This window comes from Pezoporus occidentalis, unplaced genomic scaffold, assembly GCF_034315485.1.
Source record: "Pezoporus occidentalis ecotype Australia unplaced genomic scaffold, CSIRO_AGI_Poc_V1 ctg11, whole genome shotgun sequence".
In the NCBI taxonomy this organism is placed as follows: domain Eukaryota; kingdom Metazoa; phylum Chordata; class Aves; order Psittaciformes; family Psittacidae; genus Pezoporus; species Pezoporus occidentalis.
The window spans coordinates 13,579,531-13,606,266 of NW_026912886.1; the positions used below are offsets into that span (position 1 = coordinate 13,579,531).

Consider the following 26,736-nt stretch of genomic DNA (forward strand, 5'->3'; position numbering starts at 1 on the left):
CTGCATACATGAGGCAAATTGTGGAAATACTTTCTTTTTGACTAGTGATCTAACTTCAGGTAAGTGGAATCCAAAACACAACACTTCAGCAGTCTGCAGAATTGTAAGTTAACAAAACCCTACGCTTTGGAATGAACTTTGGCCCACATTGTAAAGCTTTGCAAACAGATTTTAGAATAACTCATTGGTTTTATAGAAGCTGACAACATGAAATTGAAGTATTTTCTAGCAGCGAAATAGTTCTACCAGCACCATTGCGAAGCATTGTCTTCTGCACAGAATCTGAGTTCCAGGCGTTTGAGAAGGGAGGCAATGAGCCTAAATAAAGTCTTCTGTTCCCCAGACAAAGAGTGAAAACCGAAAAGGCATAAAAGGATTGCTTTGTGTAATTTTTAATTGTTGTCCTTTTCTTGTTCAGTAAATGAAGTCACCTTTGTAGTGGTTTCATGAACCGCTGGGTAATCAAAATTATTATGCTGCCACCTGTTGTCCGTTAATTATTCTGAGAAGATACTCATAAATCATAACACTGGACAATAAATCAAACTGTCAGGACCCAGGTCAAAGGTGATGCATGAAAAGTTATAGGTCACCAACAGGGTGTGAAAGATCAGGGTTGTGGAGCATCACTCATTGTCAAGTAATGTTGGGAGAAGTGCCACTGGAACAAAAGAAAACCTAAAGTACAGAAGAATTCAGGCCCAAAGATAGGCTCCAAGCTCATGCACAAAAGGAATCAAATTGACATGTCATTACACTGCATATCTGACAACCAGCAAGATTGTCTAGCAGTGCCCTGACTCAAATACTTTTGTCTCGACTGATCGTTGGTGCAAGTCAAGGCTTCTTTTGAAATGTTTCATGTATCTGGGCCAGATTCTGCTTCTGCAAGAAGTCAGTGAGTGTCTTGGTCTGTATGTATTTGGAATTTAAAGCGCTGTTAACTTTTTCTGCACTTGCTGAAGAAGCATGAGAGAGACTGTATTTGCCAGGGCTGAAATTCATGAGCCTCTTCTCAAGTCTAAGTTATTTGGTATCCAGGGTTTATCTTCCTTGGGATGAATTAATACCCTGGCAGAAAAGTAAGTCCAGTGTTACAAAAAAGTTCTTATTCCAACCTGTACTCAGGCCTATGTAAGTCTTTGAAAAGGCATAAGCAGATGCGCTACATCTGTCTTTCCTTAAGCCAAGGTAGTGGGCTTCACACTGGTTCTGACTATTGCAGTCTCAACAGCAGAAGTAATGTCAGGGCCACCTCTCCTGCTGGATCTGTGCTCATGTCAGGAGATTGGCTTTCTGTGAAAAGATAAAGGAATGCAAACCTTGTGATGTAGTTTCCCTGAACTAATTCTTTTCTTGCCCTTTCTTCCTATTCCTCCAGCCCTGGGCAGCTGGCTGTTCCCGGTGTTACGGGTTATATAGATGCACCTCAGAATGAAGCAGCTGAGACTAAGCAGTGCGTGCACTTGCTCTGCACCTTCTCTCTTTTCACCACAGGTTTCAGCAGGTGTTTGCAATGCCCAGATCCATCAGCTTAAACCTGTGCTGGTTCAGCATTACCAGCAGCAGGGAGAAAGTACGTTTCTTCCCTCTAAGCAGAGGTGGGATGCCATTATGAGGTTCAGGTCTGTCTGCACTTTCCTAGTTCAGAAGTGGAGATCAGGTCTTCCTGGGGGGAAGGTATTATTGAAGGACTTTGACTTGGATTCTGGAACAATGGGTGAGTTCAGTCCTCTCTTTTTGTATTAAAAGTAAAAGGTTTCAGCAAAGGTGCATAGCGTGCTGGTATGCTCTGTTCTATGGTTTGTGTCTGCTCTTAAAAACTTCAGCTTCAGTTCATATCCTTCAACTTACATTAAATTGCATGTATTTAAAATAGAGTAATTACTTGAAAGCAAATGTGCACTGACAGAAAATCACTGATTTAAAACCTGGCTGGAGGTAAATTGTTTCTGATGTGAAAGAAGTGACTTTAGGAAATAAAAGAAGTGCTGTCTGCTGTTAACTTGCTGTTAGGGTCATCTGCTGTAGGTTTTGCAGCTAATGGACAAGCAACTTCAATTTAAAAACATGATTTATTTCCATAAAGTATTATGAGTTGGGTTTGTTTTCGCTGGGTTGTTTTTGCCCAGGTAATTTGGATTTTGTGGTATTTAATAAAGAAATTAAAATTAATTCAAGCTCAACAATACTGTTAACTTCAGCACTGACTTGGTGTTGATCTATCTCCCTATGAGCTCAGACCTGGATGAATTTCTTCCTTCTCACTCTGGGGAGGTCACTGAAGAATTGAGGTATGGGTCTCACCTAACTAGAGAAAAACTTGCTTGTAAATTAGGAGCAATTGAGGTTTTGATTAGATGTGTTCATTTCCCTTTGGTCCTGGTTCCTGAACATTTGCATAAGTGGAGTTCAAAGAAATAGCCATGAGCAGTATTTTTTACAGTTTTTGTAAGGCTTTTAGAAAGATGCAGAATTCATTGATGAGGAATAAATTTATGATGTAGAACTTCAGAACTGTTAAAATCACTTGGGGCTCTGACTTAGTGTTTCACCCTGGATTTCTATTTGTGGGTAAGAGTAAACTAAAATATTGTACAAGGAGCAACTATTTTCTTTCCTTTTGAAACACAAGAAGTTTGAGTTCATGATGGCTGCTATAAAAACAGCTGCTGGTTGTTAGATGCACACTGGTGATGGAAAGCAGTGTTAAACTCGAAACTTTATTTGCATGGAAGGAGTGAGATTTGTTTTCTGTTTGGGGAAATAGACTTGTGACTTAACAGTAAATATCACAGTTCAGCTACAAATGTTTTCTTGCTCAGTACCTGCCATGGACATTCTGAGGAAGAGCTGATGTCGTGTAACAGCTAGCAAACTTATTTGAAGATCTGTGATTAGAGTGAATTGTTAAAATCTATATGTACATAGGTGTTCCACAAAATGGGGAACTTAAACAGTGCTCAATATCTTCTTTATAACAGTTTTACTAATTATGTTAATGTCTTGAAGAACCAACCACTGTATGTACACAGGAACTACCCAAAAGTGTCAGCCTGTAAGGAGCATTGATTGCCACTCTTGCAAATGTCTTGCTTTCTTCACTGTCATACTTGATTTCCTAATAATCTTGTATGCATAAAATGGGTCTGGCTGTGGAAGTTTCCTACAAGCCTAATTGTTGTAACAATACATAAAATATCCTCTAAAAAATCTCTCTCTCTTCTACTGAGTGGAAACATCACTGAAATGGGTGTTTCTTCTTATTTTATCACTTTGTCAGGATCATGAATATTATTTAATGGAACTTCATTGCATCAGTATTTAACACGCATACGCAGGAGAACAGCCAGTGAATAATGTAGCGCATGTAGGAACTCAATTCTCTGCTCGTAGATGTAAAACTCTTCAGACAATATTCTAGGCAGCTTTACAGGAGGCGAGAACAAAACCGCTTTTAATGGAGAGTCTGGAAGAGGCTGAACCAGACCCCAAAATGTTTGCAACCTATTGGGCACATACAGATTCACTGTATCCCTGTGTTTTGTTAACATCATCGCAGTGGCACCTCTCAGCCTGTGAACCTCTCCCCACTTGGATTTCCCAGGGTGCACAGGCCCACAAAATAAACCCTACAATTATTCTCTGTATCTGTTGGTTTTGATCATTTATCCTATGAATGTGTGAACTCTGCGCAGAGAATGAGAAAACTGAGCGCAGGTCCATGGTCATCAAAATAGTTGTGAACTTTCTATTCCAAAAGTGAGATTTCACTTCTTGCATGTTACAGGGTTATTTTCCTTGTGATTCTTATGATTAATTATCTTTTTCTTTTTTATTCGCAGTGATAGTAATGAACAATTTAGCCATCTACTCCCATTTCACATGAAAAGCAATTTCTGGCAGTTCACTGAAGGTCAATGAATAATACCCAATGCTTTGATTTGAAACACTTAAGGACATAAGTAACTTGACCCCAGAACTTTTTACAGAATCAGGCTGTGAGTGCTCAAGTAGTGTTCCCATGACACTTGGACTCTTATCAGGAAGAAAACCCAACTATACTTTGGATTAGTTGTATCATTTTTGGGGTACAATTTGCTATCAAAATGGATTGAAATTAAAACTTTGCAGAAGTTGTTAGGAAAATGACATTTCATTTTGATAGAGAGGCGATGAGGCAGAACATTTTGCATGTTTGCAAAGTAAGTTTCATTTTGATGTGTTTGGCATTACCGATTATATTAATTAACTTAACAGCAAGTGTGAAGATTATTTATGATGCATTAAAAATGATTGCATCTTAATTGCTTCCCTGTAAGAACAAGAAAGTTGAATTTCAGGTTGTGGAGAACTCCACAGTCTTTTCTCTGGCTTTTAACTGTTGTGCTTTAGAGGCAAACTAATTGAAGTAAAACTAACTCATAGTACTGAAAATGGTTGCTGCTTGTGCTTGAGCAGTTTAGGCTGATGACACTCATCTGGTTTGTTCTAAGTCTGTTACTTCATTAATACTCCATTATTTACCTGATTTCCAGAATTACTTGGGTAGGGAAGATCTTGCAATCAAACTCAAGAAGTGAGTTCCTTCATGGAAGTCAATTCCTTCGGGAGTGCATCACTCAGTTATGACCAGTGAATGTAGTTTTTAGAAACGTTGATGAACTCAGTTTCTTTAAGAGTATGTTTATACAACAAACTGTTGTACAAGATGCAGCTTTTTGATGTTCTGTCATAGCATCTGTTACATGAAGGTGAAAGTACCTTCTTTTTTACACATGAAAAATTAGTTAATTTCGTTTTCAGCTTCTTTAACAAAAACTTACTTCTTCACTTAGCATAAAGCAGATGCTATCTTAGACCTAAAGTGAGAAAGATTGGTATCCTAAGCACTGGCTTGCCAGCAGAGGTGCTTCAGATTGTGGTTATTATAACCACAAAAAGCAGGTTTGTTGATACCTTTTTATCCTTAATACATTTAAAATTGTGTAGTTGATAGCATAGTTGGTATGAGAGCATGCGTAATATCTGTTTGATAAGTGTCTTCTCACACCCTGAGGTCTGTTACAGGCAATTTGCGTTCTACAATGAGAGAAATCAGCTGGAGGGGGTTTATTGTTTTGTATAATAGAAAGGAGTGTGAAAATATTCCAGTCTTGCAGGTGGTGTTGCTCGTTAGCCCTGAACATACACATGCAGAAATATTGTTTCCCCTTATAATATAGGGTCTCCCTTTCTTTGCCTCATACAATCTGTTTATAAAGGGAAATCCGTAGCGTGGTTGTATTGGAGTCAGTTGTTCTAGAAAGTAATAGGTTAAAGTCCTTCTTGAACTTTGACATGCTGGATGGTTTAGAGATGATGGAGAACAAACGCTTCCTTCTCTTCACTGTTGTCTGAATACAGAGCCCTAGGTGTCTATACTAAGAGCTGCTTTCCTAAAAAGTGAAAGGATAAAGCTAAGCTCTTCCACATAGAAGTAAAGAAAGCCTGATTTGATAAAATTTTAAATTTATAGACAGAGGTGGATCGATGCAGACATTTGTCTAAAATCTGGCATACTTAAGTTTCAAGAGTGTCAGAAAGTTGAAGATGCTGAGTAGTGAATGTATCGTGGGACAGTCAAAGACCATATGAAGTCTTTCCAGTATATTCAAGGCTTGTGAAGTGGAAGGGCTCCTTTTGACTCTCATGCCCTTTGGTTTAGATCCTAAAAACTGTATTTTGCTTAAGTTGGAAACTGAACTATGACTTTCATCAGTCTCTCAGCAGCAGCCAGTAAGAACTTAAGTGCTTAGCTTTATTAATTGAGGACACCACACTGAGGAAAGACTCTTCTATGTTCAAAATCATATGAATCCAAGACTAGGACAGTCAGGTCTCATGCCTCAGCTTTAGAAAAGGAGAGTTATGAACCTCCTTTTATGACCAGCTGCAAGGTGCTGCAGCTGCTATTGGAGGCATTTCACTTGGAAGGTCTACATAAATCCAAGTACTTTGGTATTGCAGAAGGCAGCAGGCAAAGGTGACTTACTGTCTGGGGATTTGTTTTGCATGGCACTTTAAATGGTGCACGGGTAACTGCTTTCTTGTACCAGTGCTCATGACTTTTGCCCAAGGTATTTGTTATTCCTGGAAGTTGTATGTGGCAAAACAGTTGCATAAAATGACAGAAATTGAGGATGTTTGATTAATTTTTTCCCAGTTAAGCAGTTGTTTTCATACTGTTATGATAATTGACAGTATTCAGAACTTAACCAGAGTTCACAGTACTGTCATTTGCAAATTGGTCCCAAGTCTGTGCCCATAAAAAGTGTCCTCAGGAATCTCACTGGGACTGAGCATGACTGTAATCTCTTTACACTGCTGTTCTTTGGCCTTTTCTCCTTATTCAGTGAAAAGAGTTTTTGCAGATGTTGGTGCATGCATCTATAAATTCCACAATGAGTAACCGGAGGTGGAAAGACATGGTAGGAATAAGCATAATAAAAGAATTAAGAGAAAGAATCTTCCTTCCTTCATGGTCCTCTAGGTCTTAAGTGTGCTCTGTTCAGTATCACCTGCCCATCAAAACCTGCCATAACACAAGGTATTAAAAGGAATCAGTCTTGCAGTACATGCAAATTGAAATAAGATACAGATTTCTAGAAGAGGTAAGCAAAGGGAAAACTCCAAATGGTGATGCCCTTATTAAATTCAGACATTGAAGAAATAATATTACAGAATTACAGCTATTCAGTATTAATTGCATTATAATATTGTCTGAAATATAGACTTATTTTGAAAACAGTAGCAAGAAGGACCATATGTGACTCCCAGATACATCGCAGAATTGTGCATATAGTTATCTAATTTGTCTCTTTTATAAAGCTGTGTTTGATGGGTGGTGCTGTGAATTGTTTATGTCAATTAAGAACAGCTCAAGAGACTGGAGTGTTGAGGGTATCAGGCACTTACACTGTAGAAATAAAAGTGCTGCTCATGTGAGAGGCTTTTGGCCTTTCATTATACCTGTCAAACCATCTTCTTTTTTCTTGTGCTTTGCATGATGCTGATAGCTTTATACCAGGCACTTCCACATCCTTTCTCAAGTCCAGCTTCTGATATTTTGGAATTGCTTTCTACAGTGTCAGCGTCCATCCCCATTCCCCATCTTACCCGTGTTTTATTTGGTTTCATCTATGGGCACATCTCTTCTGGGTTCCTCTTGTTGGGTAATGAAGTTCCTCATTTTATTCACTGAAGATTTTACATGTTAAATGAGCATTTGTTGATTACTGCTTCAGAAATAAGCCTGTAGTTGCAGCAGCTTCTGTACAAATTTAATTCCTGTTCCATCTTTTGGCATTCTGAATGAAAGCACTGTAAGCAAATCTGGGAAATTGAGTTCCTAATAACTTGTAGAATTTATAACTCTGCAGAAAGCCCTAAAGTCTTTTAATAGTTCAGGGCTGAGGTGACGATACAGCAAGGAAGGAGTTGCTCCGCTGCATAGCACTGTGCACGTGGCATGGTGCTTTTCATGTAGGTGTCTGGATTACTTCAGTGATGGAAGCAGGACGTGGAGCTAGGCAGGCTCAAATCTGTTCTCAAATAGCTATTCCAATTGTATATTCCTTATGGAAAAGTCACTCTGCTTAATAACCTCCAATGCTGGTGGTTCATCAAGACATTGATTTTAAAGCTTTATTGATTGTTTATAAAACGTTGCACAGCCACTTTTCAAGCTATTTAAGTGATTTGTTTGTCCCATATATTTTACAATGATGAGACTACTGAAAATCCCTGTGCAGATTCACTCAGACCATTACACATTATTAGTTTTCTCTTGCAAAATTTCCCCTCCTCCAGGGATTGTCAATGTGAAGCACCTTGCTATTGCAAGGTCTTATACGGTGTGTTTGTTTTATACGTACTCATAACAGGATAATTATATTGCTACCTGAAACACTCTGGCATGTGAACTGGAAGAGGGCTCTATATAATAGTGATTGATAGTTTGAGCTTAAAAATTGTTATGGTGCATTAAAAGTGTACCAACATTTATTACTTTTTACAAGGCTACAGACATTTAGATTACAGTCCAGGCTTCCAGAGCTATCGCACATCTGCAGACGGAAGCAAACACAGTGGGTGCTTTCGCTTTCTTTCTCTTGCATTTCTCTTTTCATATGTTTTTACTGGGTGGAATGGCCAGTTTAAGAGGCAGCTTATTCTTTAGTTTTAATAGCTACCATTTAGCTATAAACAAAGAAGCAAGGTGGAAAGTCTCCAAAGTTCCAGTTCTAAAAAGAAATCTATAGGGACTTTAAAACTTCCTAAGTCTCAATATTCAAATCCAGTAGGCAGCCTGGAAAGGTTCTGAGTCAGGATTCCTCCCTCCCTATCCTCCCCTGATATTGGCATAAAAAACAAGACAGACTTTAGTTTGCTGAATGGTTTTGGGCTTTTTTTTTCTTAATATCTCTAGGTTGTACTTCAAAGCTTTTTTTTATTTTCTAATTGTGAATGACAGCTGATATGCTGCTGTGTTCAGATGACATAAAGTTTGAGACTTGGTGATGCTGGGCACACGTGTGCCTGAGTTTCACAATCGCAGACTCTCATGTGTATCCTAGAATAGGGAATTAAGGTAATGAATCCAGCTGATGACTGTGAAAAATGACATCAGCTATTGAAGCAAATAAAATATGTTCTTTTGCAGTATAAATACATAAAATCTCCTTCACAAAAAGTGTCTTCTGCCACCGTTATGTTTAAATTTCACTCGTTCCTTTTTGGCCCTATTGTGCTCAATAGAATGGTTAAAATTTGTACTGTGCTCTTTCATAAGCCTTATTAAAATAGAAAGTGATGCTGCACCTAAAATTTTGTGGGAGGAATTCTGTATGGTAAAACCAGAATAATTTGCTTGCAAACTTTCAGCCACTAATGCAGTCTGTGTGGCACTTTATAATACTTACACATTCCACAGTCCCAGCTATCTGCAGGTTAGACCTATGGGATACACTTCAGAAAAGTTACATAAACAACTCTGAACCCTCAGCTGAGAAAATGTATACTTTGAACATGTTGAAACTATCCATATTAAGTCAGTTTAGCACTTTGATTAAAGAGTTTAATCAATCACCATCCTAAGCTGTTTATTAATCACTTTATCAAGCAGTTGATGCATTGCTGGTTTTAATAGAATCCATTTATTTTGATTTCTACCTACTTCATCTTTCCAAAGGGCTTTCTGAATCAGCTGTGATAAAAAAAGATGGGGAGGAAAAAAAAAGGCTTGGTTGCATCTAAACACTGGAAGGTAAGAGCTCAGACCTCCCTTGCACATACTTCATTATCAACATTCTGCACTGACTTAGCCAATTTATTAAGGGTAAAAAAAAAAACAGCAACCCTGCTTGGAGTGAGTCTTTTGGTGAACCACACGGTTTAGCTCAGATAAACAGAGGCCATTCGTTTGCTTTCACACCTGACAACCTCATGATATACGATCCTAATAAGATTAATCTCCTCCCTCCCCCCATACACACTTTTGTTTTGTTTAGTGGCTGACTTAGTGATCTTCTCTCATTCCCCTCATTGGGCACTTTTAATGCCTTTGGTTTCGGTTGGTGGTTAGAAGTAAAACAAACAAATAATCAATCCACCACCCCACTCATAGGCACTTTCTCATTCCAGGGTAACAAGATTAATATAACAAGAGATACAAAGTAAGCAAGGGAATATCTGTTACAAAGCAGAATGTATATAGAACAAATTCCTCTTTCATGCAATTTGCCTTGAAAAGCATTAAGCACATGAACAATCTGTGTCATCAAATCCATACTTTGTAAATTGTGCGGAAGAGAAACAAACAAGCCCTGAACAAACAAAAGCATCACATGAGAAACCCACAATTTGGGCCACAGCTGACTTCTATTTTACTGCCTTTTGGGAGGTTTCATTTAACTCTTGCTGTGTATGATCTCTGAACTTCAGAAATCTAGGGGGTTTTGCCTGATTTGCTTTCAGTAGGAAGCATTAATGCGCAGTTTTGAAATGCATTAGCACCTATGCACACTTTCTATTTTGAGTATATTTGAGTTTTATCAGCTTCATGCTGACATCACCAAACCCCAGAGTTCATAAACATTGTCCCATAAAGGTGATGGGGGTCCTTGGAAATAGGAATTCTTTGGCAAGAATGTAAAAATACCCATTTTTCAAAATTCTGGTGTCTTATGTCCTATATTCAGTACAATGATACAGCAGAGTCAGAATTCTTATAATGAATTTTAAACTCCCATGTAGATTCTGTCAGACATCCATTATTAATACAGCTTAATGATGTTAATTGAGGAGTATGTATTCTTTCTGTGGGAAACCAAGTCTCCCCTCTCAAAATGAGCTGATAATATATTACTTTGTATGTATACAGGCATGTTTACACAGGGGGTTCCTGTCCTAGTTATGAGTTACAGGAACTTTTAAAACATCTCTTATAAAATCAGATCTGCTGAGGTGCAATGTAATAGGCACTGATGAGAATTTTCCTGATGAGAATAAATTTGTGCTTCATGGGTAAGACATTTCTAAGAATGTCTAACTTTAAAGGCTTGGTGTTAGCTATAAAGTAACAGCAATATAACCTGAACCATTCTATGATATGCTGGAAGTAACCTGGAGAGACGTCAAAACTCTGACTTGTGGCATCATGAGATCACTGTGCGGGTGTATGTTTAGAGCTCTGTTCTGAAGCAAGATCCAACTGACTACTGAGCGCGACAGTGCGGCCACCAAGCTGCTGAGGAGCACTTCCAGAAATATTAATTACGGCTGTAAACAGTGCTGCAAAATTAGGGATATTGCAGCCTCCCTGGGCATTGGATCGGCAGCCCAGCTGTGAAAATCACTTCCAGTCAGCTATCAATTGAGATGGAATGGCCATACAGCTGAATTGCAGCGTTTCCAAAAATGTTAATTAAGAACAGGCCGCTGCTGCGAAGCGGCAGCTTTGTAGCACTTTTGAAGCTGTACTGCAGTTGCTGTGAAGTGCCCTGGCATTGTACTGGTAGAGCAGCTTATAGCCATCCTCCTCTTGCATCACCCAGAAAAATAGTACTGCTGATGAACTGGAATCAGAGGACCTGGCTCAGGGTCTTAATCAGCAATTTGGACATTAATCTTAATGCCATAAGTGTCTTCTGGTTTTTTAGTGGTTTCCCCTCCTGCTTGTATGGGCAGTACTGTTTAACCGCATGCAGCTCCTGCTTAGAGAACATGAGACATTGTGTAAGGACTGACATTGTGTAAGGACTAAGTTGGATCACTGAGATTTTATCCTAGGCTTACCTTCTGTACTCTCTCACTAGTCCACTGATAAGAATTTATTCTGTGAGAAACTAATTTCGGTTAAAGGATTGAATTGCTGTTAGGGTATAGAAGAGTATCTGAACCTCTTCTAAAAGCAGAAATAAGTTCAGCAGAACCGTCTGTCCATGTTGTGTGCAGTTCTTGAGCAAAAGAACAACTTTATTTTTAATTTTATGTTTTGAAATAGAGGCCATTAATAAACTGAGACACTAAATAAATATTTAACATGGTTACTGTGGGAAACATGTAAGTGTACATTCAAACAACCTTGTTTACAAATACAAGTCTTTGAAGAAGTTATTAATGACTGTGTTGAAGTACCAATGATACTTTTATGTTTGAAATGTGACTTGCCAAGTACAGTAACTACTCTCTGAAAACACTTCAGGAAGTCATGGTTTTCACCTAATTCATCTGGGGATGTGTTAAGTCCTATTTATGGAGAGATGGTAATGAAAAAAGTCAGAAGCAAGTGTTTCAGGTCTTTTCATGCTTTGATTCTACCTGCTATATGCCCTGAGAAGTCATTTCTCATCTCTGTGCCTTTCCTCTTGTCTGCCACTTCTACCTCGATAGAATTTGTTCAGGGCAAGGAATTTCTCACTGTGTATTCAGTAATTTCTTACACTTAACATAATGTGGTGGAAAATATGGCTAAGATAGGGCTGCATTGTAAATGCTATATGCTTATATTTCACTCTCCCTCAGTTCATCACTGAAATATCCAAGTGTTCTAGTTTGGTGCAGTGATAACATTGTACCTGTCTTCTTCCTAATTTTATCTGTTTGGCTTCAAAGAATTAGCACAGGTATTTGACATTCACTGAGAGTCAGAATAAAACCAAGAAGGCAAACTAGCCACAGTAATCCTGGACAGCAAAAAAGGCACTTTTTTCACCATTTGTTCTGACCAGAAAAGAGTGTGTCAGTGAACCTTTGGGGAATGTCGTGAAATGAAATTTCCCTGAAAAACTGCTGATACTTGCAGTTGGATGCACCCAGAGCAAGCCCGTTGTAAGGTCTCTGGGGTGGTATAGGATTATGGGTGGGTTTTTTTTGTCTTGCCCTTTTCACTTCTGGACAGACTGTACGTAAATTCTTTGCACAAGTCTAACAGGGCTTACATGCAACAGATGGTAACGGTAGAAATAACTGCTTGGTGTTAGGTTTTAAATTGGTACTTAGATGGTTTTGTGGAAGCTAGTGTTGAAACATTGAAACAATAGGATAATTTTACTTAATGAGTTCATTTTTATAAGGAAGAAATAAGTTATTTAGAGCTGAGCTGGAGAAGAAGCTGATCTGGGGTAAGGAGGCATGTGCATACTGGTAGGCTTGGGTAAATGCTTAAGATTTAAACTTAGTTTAGGCCACATTGCCTGAAATCAAGCCAATTCTAATTTCTCTGCATTTGCAAGGGCCCTGCAGCACTTGTGGGTAACTAACATGGTTCAGCCATTTATTGGAACTTACTGCTGTGCCTGTCTTCTCTGCAGCGCCCCTGAGCCCTCTGGACATGTGCTATGGAAGAAACTAAAGCTGCAACAAAATAGCATTGTTTGCAGAATATAAGTAAACCCTGGAGGAAAAGGAAAAAAAAAAAAAGCCAAAACAAACCCAAAACCCCCGAGAAGGAAATAGGAACAAACAAGAAATCCGTATTGTTTTGTTTCACTGGTTAAGAAAACGGGCAGCATTGGCAATTTATTTGAAAAGCCGTGTGGCAGAACTTGGTGCATGTCCTAGAGTTTAAGTTCTTCCATTAAATACTTTCAGTATTTTTCATACTAATGCATGAAAAGTTATAAGCAGGGGCTGATCCACTACTTCCTGAAGAGCACACATGAGATGATGGCAAAGTCTAAACTTTGATACATAAACTAATTCCCTTCCAAGTAGCTAATGCAGAAGAAATGCAAGCTGCAAGGAGGACAACGCAAGTAATAAGTTTTTAGGTGAGGTTTCAGTAAGCACTGTGGTCACAAACAGGTGGGATGCATGATTACTAACTCTGTGTTGAATTTCAGTGTAGGGTAAAGTAGTAGTTGAGTGTCTGGTCACTGTGGCTGTCTTAGGCAAGAGGGAGCCGTTAGCAGAGTTTTTTGGTTGTGCTGGTTCATTGGTGATCTGCAGGGACAAATAGTTGTTTGAAAAAACTGTTTCAAAAGACAGTTGATGTAGTAAGTAGTAAAATACAGCCTTAAATTCAGCTTCTCTTATCTGTATGTGTGCCTTTGCACATTCAAATTGTGTCATATTTAGCTCCAAATATTGTGAGCATTACACAGATCATAGCCACATACCTTCCAAAGAGAAATGAAAGCTTATGGATATACAGATACGTTTAATTTTCTTCTAAAATACTAGCATATTTTGAAATAACACTTGGCTTACAAAGAAGTTTCAGCATGGAGAGCATTTACAGTGCTAACTACTGTTGATAATTCACAATGGATTAAGTAATTATTAGCTCTGTTATTACAGACTGGTTTCTCACTAGCACTAATTGAATAATTACAAGGAGTGTACATCAAAAAGTTTACCATCCTGAAGAAGCAGCTTGTTTGGCCTCAAGTGGGTATTTGTATTTACTTCTCTTGAGTTTTTTGCATTAATAACTGTAGAAGATGGTGGGAACAAATATGAATAATTATTCTTGGCTTGAGGAAGAAATACACACCAAACCCCTGTAAGGAACAGAACATAGTTGTGTAGTCACAATCTGAAAGAGTCTATAAACCTCTATTCTATAGCTACATTGCGAATAAAAAGCAGACTAGGTACAATGTGGGCCCTCTCTGGAAGCTATCAGGAGAACTGGCTACACAGGATTTGGAGAAGGCTGAGGTTCTTAATAGCTTCTTTGCCTCAGTCTTCACTGGCAAATGCTCTGACCACACCACCCAAGTCTTGGAAGGCAGATGCAGGGACTGAGAACGAAGACCTTAGGCCCACTGTAGGAGAGGATCTGGTTCAAGACCATCTTAAGAACCTGAATGTACACAATTCCCTGGGACATGATGAAATCCATCTGTGGGTCCTGAAGGAGCTGGCAAATGAAATTGCTAAGGCACTGTGCATCCTATTTGGAAAATCCTGGCAGTCAGGTGAAGCTTCTGACGACTGGAAAAAGAGTGATCTAACCCCCTTTTTCAAGAAGGGGAAAATGGAAAACCCAGGGAACTACAGAACAGTCAGTCTCACCTCGGTGCCTGGCAAAATCTTGGAGCAGATTCTCCTGGAAGGCATGCTAAGGCACATGGAAAAACAATGGTTCAGTGTCCAGCTGGAGACCAGTGGTGTCCCTCAGGGATTGGTTTTGGGACCAGTCTTGTTCAGCATCTTTGTTGGTGACATGGACAGTGGGATTGAGTGCGCCCTCAGCAAGCTTGCCGATGACACCAAGCTGTGTGGTTCGGTTGATACGCTGGAGGGAAGGAATGCCATCCAGAGGGACCTCGACACGCTTGTGAGGTGGGTGGGCTGATGCCAACCTTATGAAGTTTAACCATGTCAAGTGCAAGGTCCTACACCTGGGTCGGAGCAATCCCAGGCACAGCTACAGGTTGGGCAGAGAAGAGATTCAGAGCAGCCCTGAGGAGCAGGACTTGGGGGGGTGCTGGTCGATGAGAACCTTAACATGAGCCAGCTTCAGTGTGTGCTCGCAGCCCAGAAAGCCAACCATATCCTGGGCTGCATCAAAAGGAACGTGACCAGCAGGTCGAAGGAGGTGATCCTGCCCCTCTACTGTGCTCTTGTGAGACCTCACTTGGAGTATTGTGTGCAGTTCTGGTGTCCTCAACATAAAAAGGACATGGAACTGTTGGAACAAGTCCAGAGAAGGGCCATGAGGATGATCAGGGGACTGGAGCACCTCCTGTATGAAGACAGGCTGAGGAAGTTGGGGCTGTTCAGCCTGGAGAAGAGAAGGCTGTGTGGAGACCTCATAGCAGCCTTCCAGGATCTGAAGGGGGCCTATAGGGATGCTAGGGAGGGACTCTTCATTAGGGACTGTAGTGATAGGACAAGGGGTAACGCGTTAAAACTTAAATGGGAAATTTAGATTGGATAAGGAAGAATTTTTTTATTGTAAGGGTGCTGAGGCACTGGAATGGGTTGCCCAGGGAGGTTGTGAATGCTTCATCCTTGGCAGTGTTCAAGGCCAGGTTGGACAGAGCCTTGGGTGGCAGGGTTTAGTGTGATGTGTCACTGCCCATGGCAGGGGGGTTGAAACTAGATGATCTTGGGGTCCTTTCCAGCCCTCACTATTTTATGATTGTATGATTCTATGATTCTAACCTAAAAGACAAATTCAGAGTAGGACTTGTAGAAAACTAATTTGGAAGAGTTTGTGTGGTTTTTTTAAATGATCTGAATTTAAAAATTTTGATGTGTCAGTTTTTTGGAAGGTGCATATTTAAAGAGGAAAAATATAATGAAAACCTGAATATCAGTTTTCAGAAGCTCCACTCACCTGCTCTCTTCAGCAGGGTACTATGACGGTCTTACAAGTGAAGTGCAAGATGGAAACATGCCATCATTAGGACAGTCTAATTGGCTCATGATTTGTCCCAGAAAAGTATCTGGTTACCAACTAATTGCTGTAAAGTGATTAACCCTTTTCCTAGCATCCCATTCACCACTTTCTTTTACTTCATAGAGTCCGGTAAGGGTCAGGACTCTGTTGTGCTACACACTGTGCAAGCACAAATCAAAAAGGCAAACCATACCCCAAAGAGCTTACAACTTACATATTGTAGAGGAGGTGATACCTGCACACAGAAAAGATTTATAATGAATGGCTTCATACCAGTTAGTGTGTTTGGCAGTGGTCTTATCTGAGCAGCAGCTGGACACTTCTCAGGGCTTTTACAGACCTCAGAAAAGAAATAAAAAAAGGAAAAACTTAAGGAGTATTTGAAGACACATAATGAAGTGTCTCTGTAGGTGTTTCTCCCATGAGTGAAGGGCAGAATGTGTGACAGTGGAAAGGTGCTCTTTTGAAAATTGTAGTAAGTCTGCAATGGAAACTGGCATTATTGGCTCCTTGGAGATGAGGTTCAGCATCCTGACAAAGAAAGAGATGACTGGTAGCATAGGTATTACCTCTGAAGGGCCTGGAAAGTGAAGACAAGTATCTTCTAGTTGATGCAGTTTGGTATGGGAGGGTGGCAGACAGCTGAAGATGTGACATGGTCAAAGCAATGCGCTAGGAAAAGTGATCCTTACGGAAATACTCTGAAAGGATATGAGCAGGGCAAGGTTGATTTGTCAAAGCTGAGGCAAAAGATGTTTTGTTAACCATGATGCAACATGGCAACAGTTTTAACCAGAAGAGACAAGGCTGTATTTTTGAGAACTAATTAGGGTCTTCAAAAGTAAAGGCTGGGTTATAGGTGTGAGGAATAGGCAGGATAAAGGTGATGTCCATGGTGGCTAAAGAAGAGGTAGAGTTGGGGGAGCTGAGGAGAGTGCTTGTTGCTCTGTTACATTGAGATTGGGCTGGCTTCTAAATTTCTGCGTGGTGATGCTGAGAAGAGATTTACCTTGGACAGGAGACACATCTGGAGTAAGTGGAGAACTATGAGTCAGCAGCATAAAGATAATTGAATTTCTCAGCTGAACTGGCCCAGAGATGAGGGTAGGAAGAGAAAGATGGGTCCAACTGAGAAGACAAAATGTTCACAGAAAGTTGAGCAGTGTCAGGATCAGCTAGGAGGTTGAGAGGAGAGCATGAAAGGTCAGTGTCACGGCAGTCAAAGAATAGCAAACACTAATGAAGAACGTCATGGAAAACTGTGTCAGAAAGACCTTGGTGTAATGAGAAGGGTATGGCTGGAGCTTCGACTAAGAAGAGGTCACCGGAGACTCTGGTGAGAACTGTCAATTGACTGTAATAGGCAGAAATGAGATTAGGAACAGTTTAGGACAAAATGGAAGGAGAACTGACAGCAGCTATAAACAGCTTGTACAATGAAAATGAGAGGAAGCAGTGATTGGAGAGACAGGAGTGGGCTAGAGTGTGTATGTTTTCATTTTTAGATGAGAGACACTACAGCATGCCTGTATTGTGGTGGGAATCAGAAGAATAAGAGCAGTAGAAAGTCTGACAACTGTGCTGGAGTTTGAGTGCAAAATGATAGGGGAAACTTTGTGCAGCTTCAAAATACCAGGTCCTTACATTAAAATACCTACAGGCAGCACCAGCTTTTCTGTGCAGTTTAGAGTTCTACAATTTAGAATGTTCCTATTATTGTACAAAGCAATAAGTGTAAGATTCGTGGTGTGGCCTGTTGTCTTCCCCTATTTATGTGCAAGCAAGCAGGACCTACTTGCCCCACCACTGGGTAGCAGAAGACTAAATCCCCTCCCCTTCATCATAATTTAATGTTGAATTGGTTGGGTATTTGAGTGTCATCTGTAGGTGCTGTACCAATTCTGCATTCTCTTCCACAAGCACTTCTAAACCAAATTGCATTTTGAGCCTTATTCTGTAAATGAACAACTGTCTTCCATGAAAAAGCTCCCTGTGCCAAAATAAAGTGTCATATTTTTATAGGTAATTAAAAGTTTTCATTCACAAATGTCAGTTCTGCTGTATGCATGGCGAGAAGTGCTGAAACAATTTCTCATTTCCTGCTTTTCATCACACTTTATTTGAATTTAAAAAGTTTTCTGTGATTCCCCTTATTTTACCAGAATGAAACATTAACTGAAACACTGAAGATCTGAACTGAAATACTTTGATTTCTTGGAATTGGTCTTCCTTATATATATATTTTTATTTTCCCGTGTTACCTGTACACGTTTCAGGTTTCTGAAGTTGGAATAGTGATGCACAAAACAACAACCAAAGGATCTAGATTCATCTCCCCAAGCCAGAGGTTACATGCATAAATTCATGTCCATCATGCTCTGAATAAATTCTTTTGTTTATGCAACAGTCTGCGCAAGCACAACACACTTGCAGCTGAGCACCAGTTGGTTTACAGCTTTCTGTGCCATTCTCACTTCTGGGTGGGGGGGGTGAGTGCATTGAACCCCACAGCTGGTAAAACCAGTCCAGTGGGAGCTGATTTACATCTCAAAAGCCCTGGTTCCAAAGGTGCTGTGACTTGGCTTGCACTTGCATGTGCAGGTTGCTAAGCACAGACCCTGCCTGGTGTGTGCACTTTTTGAGCACTATTACTTGATACTGAGAGTGAAAAAATTTACAGATGCTTAACTTTTACTGAAACCAATGGAAAGATTTTTTCACTGACATCTGAGTACTGAGTCCGTTCCTAAACTTTAGAGGGTTTGTGCATTTTCAATGCAGGGGTGCATGAATGATAATGAAGGTTTGTCTTGTTTTTCTGTTAGAATTTATTGTGTTTTCTTGCAAGCAAAAATGACACTTCTCTTGCGATGAGGCTGGCAAGAGGCGTGATCTTCCTTCTTTTTGTGGAGCCCAGCTTCACAAGGGCTCACTCCATGAATGAATTAGTGTTGCTTCTGATTCACAGACATACAAGTGAGAAGGGAAGCATGGTTTAAGGGAAGATATGCTGTACCCTGATGTTACAGAATAAGTGCTACTTTGATGGAATGTTTTAAATCCAGAGCCACTTGACTCCACTTGAAATAGATGGTAGCTCTACTTGTGTGATTTCTTAACACACAAAGTTTTGTGAGGATGCAGATAAACTCTTCAGGTTTGATGTAGCTTGCTTGCATTGCCAATGTTGGCCTGCTTGGGAGATTACAGAAGCAACAGAGAGAAACCTTTTGGCAGGCATTTAGTGAGGGCTGCAGATGGAGGGACTAAAAGCAGTTTCATGCAGGGGTCTGAGAGACACGTTTCTGGTTTTCCCCTCAAGCTCACCTCCCTTGGCTGAGCACAAAAGGCCATAACTGAGCACATCTCTTGCACAAATACTTCATCAGCTTCACACCATTGGAGCTATTTCACATCTCCTCCCCTTGCTCCAAACTGATATATGTGGCTCTGCATTTAAAATGAAAAGTCCTCAGACAATTCTAATCATATTGTCAGTCAGATAGTCATCTTCTGAAAGGGGATCCTTTACCTTTAAGAATGCATGTACAATAGTGATATGTAAGCAGCTCAAAGACTCAATACCCCTTTTTTCTGCAAAGCAAGGCTGGGTTAGGAAAAAAATCAATATGTTAGAAATAAAGGTCATACAAGGAAAAGTGACATGAAACAGTCTTCATGAAGGATATTGTTCCCTTCGTTCTGTTTGAAGTTTTCTTTATCCTTGCGCTAGTCTTAGAACAAATATATTTTGTCCTAGAATAGGAACATATCTTTATTCACCTTTAAAAATCTGTATTTTAAATATTTGTATGTTGGGGCATGCTCATGTTATAGCTTGTTTGGGTTTTGTCCTATGGGTGAAGTAATCCTTGGAGAAAAGAATATTGTGTGCATGCCATACCAGTGCATTTGCTGGTCAGGGTTCCTTTAGAAATGGAAGTATATAATGCACACAAATGTATTTGCCTATCTTTTTAACAGTTCTCAATTTACTTTTCAAGTGGGCCAGATGCAATACTATAGCTCTTACAAGGGTCAGGAACATCTCCTTATTTCCCCACACTCTGTACTTATTGCTTGGGTATAGTTTTAAAGTAGTCCATGAACCCTTTTCACTCTTGCAACACATTTACCCACAATTAACAATCAAACCATCCTTACTTCATTCAGGCTCCCATTCTCTCTCTGCCTCATTTTCCCTGCCTCTCTCTTGATCTGCCATTGTGCCGAAAGCTGTTTGTGCCATCGCAATTTGCCCTCCTTACCAGCCACACAAGGATGGGGAGGGGGGGAGAGAAAAAGCACACAGCATTCAGGCACTGAATAGCAAATTGCTCTTGAGTGTCCTTGCTTCCCCCATCTCTCCCCCTTCCTTCAGAAGGACAAGGGGGCCCCTGAAAGCAACTATACATTTTGCTTAGTGCTCTTGAAAACAAGCGTTTCACACCTGAAGCCTTTCACGGCAGCCCAGAAGCACCCCTTCAAACCACTTAATTGCCAATTGCTTCTGAGCTCGTTGTAGAAGTCCATTATGTCAGGCAGCTCTATGGCGAGTGACAAAGTCTGGGAAATGAAAGAGTCCTCCTCGCAGGGCCAATGCGGTCTTAAAAATCCCCAGCTCATTGGTTTGCTTGCTGTTAACAGACAGTTACTGGCCACAGTCAAAGGTATGCCAAAACCTCTCTGTTGTATTATTATTATTTTGTTCCATGAAAGGTACTGTTTTCCTTCTGTTCTTTCACATGTGTCTGTATACAAACATAAAAGCAGATTTAAATGTGGCTGGGGAAGATGTCTTCACACGGACTTCATCTGCACTTGTGCACATCAGACTGTAACACTGCCACTATTGTTCTGTTTAGGGTTCGTTTTTTGTTTTCATTAGGTAAAGTAAAGAAAGGGTAAAAGTGGTGTCCTGATTTTCAAGGTTGAAACAATGTTGTTTAGGTGCTAAGGAAGAAACATACAGGTGCTCGCTTGAAGAAGGGAGATCACCTTGAAGAGAATAATAATCATAAAAAAAAACAAAACAGTCTTGGACTGAATCTCACTGTAAAGGATCATTTGGAGACTGTATGTGCCTGCCTTGTGACTAAGCACAAGAGGTTAGTGTTTGAGCTGAGCCAGAAGTGCATGGATATAACTTTATACCGCAAGGAAGATATTGCAAACATTCCCTGGTTTTATTGCAGTATTTCTAATCAGTTTGGTTTATGATCTGATTTGGCCTTTGTGGAACTCAGCAGAAAACCTCCAGCTGATTCTCAGAAGTTCTTGATTTCGGACTCTCACTGCTGATGTTTGCATTCCTACCAGGAGACATTCCAGTGAATTTGTTTCCTTAATTGTGAAAGAAATTCAAGCTAATGCTTGGGAATATTTGCAACACTATCAAAGCTGGTTGATTCAAAAGGCTGTGTGCATAGTATACCACCTGATTCTAAACGTGTCTCTCTGACCTATGCTGGAATAGGAATAACAACATAGAACATTGTATCAAGTCATAAATAACCAACTGCAACTCTAGCTATTAAATACAGCAAACTGATTACTGAGGAGCTGCAGATCTGAAGAAATCATTTTCATAGGTTTTGAATAACAAGTTCAAGAAAATTGCTCTTTATAGATAGACAATTCCTGGGTCAGAAAAGGGGGAGCATTAATTGCTTAAACTGTTCATTATGAACTAATCACCCAGTTCTAATTAACACCTTTTAGTGGATTTTAAAGAAAAACAACATTACATAAACAGATGTAATGTAAACTTGACTAAATGCAGTACTCTTAAAGATAAGTAAATTCTTAGAAATGGGTTCTAGAGTATTATTAAATCATGTATGTAAATAGTACTCAGTTTTTAGGCTTACATCAATGAAACATGGTAAGACAAAATGATCACAAAGATGCCTTTTTAGAACTGAAACTTGCCCCCCCCAATATACTTTAAAGATGTCTCTTGTGGTTTTTGAATGGGTTTACAGACATTACTTTCAAGTGTGGTGTCTATCAGGTGCTTTGGATAGTTGTATCAGCTATGTTGGAGGGATTTAATGGCAGGCTGGTGTTTGTTCACCAGAAATGAACAGAAACAACCCCCTTACTCAGTGGAGTACTGTGCTACAAAGGTGTTAAGTAAATGAAATAACTAACTCAGTAAATGTCATTACTAAGGACTTTTCACTAAAACAAGGGCCCAGGTACTCAGGAGTAGAGCTGTCACTATCCCTAGAGGCTGCTGGACTACACCTGCTGAAATCTACACTATGTTTGGATGAATATGTGTCCTGTTTTGTCAGTAAGAGCTACCCTTGTGTTAAAGAACCACCAAAACCATCTATTGAAACTGATCATTTTATAATTAGTGTTGAAACTGGCCACTTAGTGATTTCCTTTACTTTCCCAACAAGCTCTTTATCTACTGGGTTGATTTCTCTATGAAATGTGGTAGTTCCTGTCATCTGGCACAGCGCAGGACTCTAGAAAGTTCTGTTGCTCAGCATTTGGCACAAGCATTTGAAGTCCCTGTTCAGTGACAGAAGAAAACGTGTAAAATGTTGTTAAACAAAAAAATAAATGAAGGTATGTTTAGCTTCCTTTAGTATTTGCCAGACAGTATTGAATTGAATAGAAACATCATTGAGAAACTTCTCCAGGACCTCTCTTACAAAACCCCCTCCATCTCAAGGTTCAAATCGGAGGACACACGATGTGATTTTTCTGAGCAGAGATGACTTCTCAGACAGCATTATCTTCCTTTGCTGTGAGAACACACATTCATCACTCCTTTTCATCAGACTCTACAGCAATTAGACATTCTCCTATGTATTTCACACTGCTATGTAATTTTTTCTGACAGCTCATCAGTCTCTTTGACTCTTGACCTGTAAAGCTAGTGCCATCCTTGGGTTTTTGAGATGTTTGTTTGTTTTTTTTTCCCCCATCAGGAGATGTGAGCACATATTATCATAGATGCATAAGGCCTATCAGTCATTTTTTCAGAAGGTATCCAGTAATAGAGCAATACTCTTCCCTCTCCTCCCACTTGTGAGTTTTTTCTCTTACCAATTTCCCTCAACTCCCTGAAAATAGCAGGTGCTTCTCTTCATTCACCTCCGCTTCATCCAGCCCATCTGTCTGGTTCTTCTATGAGAAAGATTAATGGGACATAACTCACTTCATCTCCTGGTTTTTAACAGATCAGGGCGGAGGGGTAGGTGGAAATTCTATCCAATTTTAGATAGATGTTTCATGATGAAGACCTGATGATGATATTGTTGCAGTAAATTTGGGATCTTTCATAGTGTTGGTCTGTTTCCAATGTATTTCACAGGCTTGCGTTTTGAATGTCACCATAAGTAAGTTGCTCTCTACCCACCCATCTCAAAAGCCATCACTACTGTACCAATTAGATGTCTTAAGTATAGTTGTGATAATATTGTTTTCTCTTTTAGAGAGGCTAAAAACACATTGGTCCCATATTTGGCCTGCATGCCTGTGCAGAATCAGTCTTGGGAGGAGTGTTTGTAGAGGTTATAGGGGTTATTTGTTTTAAAACATATTTTCAAGTAGCCTGTTAAAAAGCCCTTTCCCCCCTTCTAATATACCTCTGTCTGTTTTCTCTTATTGTAAACATCACAATGTCTTTTTATTTTTAGTGCCAAATGACTAAGTTGTTTTTGTTGTTAAATTTTTTGACTTTGATTACTACTTTGCTCTGATTGTGGTCCTTTAGAACGAAATGGAAATACATGAGTAGGAAGATGCTCCTGTGTATGTGGTAATATGACATGCCCTGACGTCTGTTGTTTTCCAGATCTATATTCAACCTCTCTTACAGGTCTTTAGTAGTGTTGTAGTGTTACAAAAACAGCCAACTTACTTTCTGTCCCACTCTAGTAGAGGCTCAGCAATGTAAGAAATAGCACATCTTGGTGCAAGGAGCGGACTGGTTGATTTCTACTTTTTGTGCATGTTTGGAGCATACCCATGTATCAGACTTGGGTCAAATGGTTCATTCTGAAGGTGATACTTTGCCTTCTCTTGATGTATCTGTGTCAGCTAGTAGAGCTGGCAGCTTCACATGTGTGAGTTCTGAAGAGCTTAGGTTTGCCTAGAAAGATGAGTATAGTTACCTGTAAATATACTGTATTAGCGAGTGCAGAGTGGGTACAAGCATCCACTTTTGAAGCTGTAATGACCACACATGAATCTTCAAGAGGTTGCTGTTTTACCACCCCCTTGTAAAGTTAGTCCTTAAAATCTCATTGTGCATGGGAGTTTCGGAACCACAAAGTCTACTTTTCTATTCTGTACTTCCACCAGTTTTATTTACAAAGATGGTAATGGTCTATAGGCATACGCTACGACCTTTTGGAATCCTCTTTGCTCTTTCAGGGCATTACCTAAAGTGTAAATTAATGCAAAATTTGTCTTTAATACTTCCAGTCTGATCATATCCACGAGGCTTGTCACTTTTGTGCTATGTTGTAAAGCGAGCCCTACAAGAGAATTCCACAATCTAACCAAGGAGAGGTTCAGTAGTTCAGTATCTGCACAGAGGCAGGTGGAGTGGTTGTAGTCTGCGGTGCCAAACTAGAGTCTCCAATAAGTTTTGATTTAGCATGACCAGCACCCTGAAAATGAAGCTGCCTGAAAGCTACCTCTTCTCTAGGACCAGTCTGCATTGTTCCACTAAGGCCAAGAGCTTTGCTGCTGTACCCCTAATTCTAAACCCACATCTGTCATGATTTGTCTAAGATCTTACAGTGTTGTTCTTAGTCTTACAATTTTCTAGGTATTCTGGTTTTCCAAGGATTTGTCTTTAGGCTGACAATGAAGGCATAGCAGCATGCTGATTTTTTGTTCTGTGATGCTGTGTGATAATAAAGGTTTGAGACTTTCGCTCTGTGTGGGAGGAGGAAAAACTTCAGTGTAAAACTTTTTGTCATGTATTAAAAGAGTCAACACTTTTTCGGATCCTCTACTTCTAAAAAGTAAACAATGGGGAATAAAGCACTCTTGCAAAGAAGTAGGTGTTAGAAAAACAGGATTCGCTTTACTAAGAGGCAACTGGTGATGACAGTGTGCTATATCTGTCTTTGCAACTCTTAAATTCTCTTTCTACTTGAGCTGGCTCTTGAAGTGAAGCACATGCTGTGTACAGTGTGTGCAGTGCTCTGTGTACTTTGATTTTTGTCTTATTTTTCTATGAAGAAAAACAGGCACCAGAACTTGCCAGTAAACATGAAACTCTGAAATTCCAGCAGTTCCCTCTTGTTACATCTGTGTGCAATGAAGGGTGGTACTTTCTGATCTTACCCAGAAGGTGAAAGCCATAAAGCTAGGATAGGCAAGAGACTTGTGTGTCTTTCAGAACCTCAGTGCTCTCAATTGCATGGGACACCTGGAGCATGCTACAAATTGTCTCATGTTCAAAGACCTCAGTGCCAATAATGTAAACAGAAAATACCAGTTTATTGACATAAAGAATACATCTGTACACTGGCAAGAACGTGAAGCTGTCTTTCATTGATAGCCTTCTGATCTGGCCAAGGTTAGAAGGATGACATCTTTGACATCAGTGTATTATGATGTTTGGGGACAGCAGCATATGCTGCACTGTTGTTGGCTTAGGGTACAGAATGAAGGGAATGAGTCAATTAAAAAAGTGCGTGTTTGGGGTAATTGTTTTGCTGGCAAAACTATCAAACATTACAGGTAAACATGATGTTTTATGTGGAGTTAAAGTTTTTATGTATACAAAAAAGGAAAGAAATAGAACTTATTTCTGCATCCAGGAGTTGAATGGATTTTTTTTTTTTGCAGTCCCTCCAGTGAAAATGGCAGATGTCTGCTACAAAGAGCTTGACTGAAGAATTTTGCATTACTTAATTTTTATTTTAAAACTATAGAGGAAAAATAAAGATTTAAGATACTGGAGTTGTATTGGTTGGTTTACTTCAGTTGATACCAGGCCACGCCATAGGCAGAGCTTGTGTTGTAAGTCATCTTCTGAAACTCTCCAGTGTTAATTTCCGGATATAGAACACATTACAAAAAATAATCCTCCAGTTTTTATGTGGGCAAAGGTCTTGAAAGTCTCCAGAGGGAATTTTTGCTCCAGAATATTCCCTAGCATAGGATAGCTCTTAATTTATGAGCACAGGACTTTAAAAACTATAATTTAACAAAACAACTCCAGAGGTTCAGTAATGCTCTAAAATAAACACGGCAAATTGTGTATTTGTTTTATTAGGAAATGAATATTGAGTTTAATGTAAAAGAGAACAAATACAGAAAATACATTCAAGTTGTGTGGAAATGAGTACTGCCAATAGAAATTTCCTATTTTATAGTAAGCATTGTCAGAGTCTTGGAAAGTACTCTAAGTTTAAAGCTCAGTGTACCAGAATATCATGCACTTACCTAGTATGGTCAACTCTAGATGAATGTAAATGAAGTGTTTAGCCATTTAACTCATGGTAGCTGATACTAACAACTGCAAGTGCTCCAGGTCATAGTAGTCTAAGACTGTATATTTCTACAAAGTTTTTAGTGAAGTTCCTATGAGTCTGTTGAAATACGTTTGAAAGATACAATGACTGTTAAAAAAGACCAATGAATGCTTATGAGGAGAGGTTTTTGATGGGACCACATTGCTTTTCACTCTTAATCAGCAGCATACTGAATTTTGGTTGAAATATTTGTCTATTTGCTCTAATTCTCTGGTTTCATTTTAAATTCTGAGTTTCCCTACTAAAATCTATAACTAAGGTTAGACTTAGTCTAAGATTTTGCTCCATTTTTACATCTAACAGATATTGATTCTCTTAGAAGCT

At 39.5% G+C, this 26,736-nt stretch overlaps 2 long non-coding RNA genes across 4 annotated transcripts in view; both read left to right on the plus strand.

Annotated features, from left to right (window-relative positions):
* The window catches only part of LOC134170262 (uncharacterized), a 296,517-nt gene that overhangs the window by 19,809 nt on the left and 249,972 nt on the right, over positions 1 to 26,736 (plus strand). The gene's annotated exons all lie outside the window — the stretch shown is intronic.
* On the plus strand, positions 1,255 to 25,837 carry LOC134170263 (uncharacterized). Of its 2 annotated transcripts, XR_009967184.1 has the most exons (3): positions 1,255 to 1,720; positions 9,233 to 9,307; positions 25,724 to 25,837. It is a non-coding gene; the product is annotated as an uncharacterized LOC134170263 (long non-coding RNA). The 2 variants fall into 2 exon arrangements; XR_009967187.1 differs by lacking the exon at positions 9,233 to 9,307.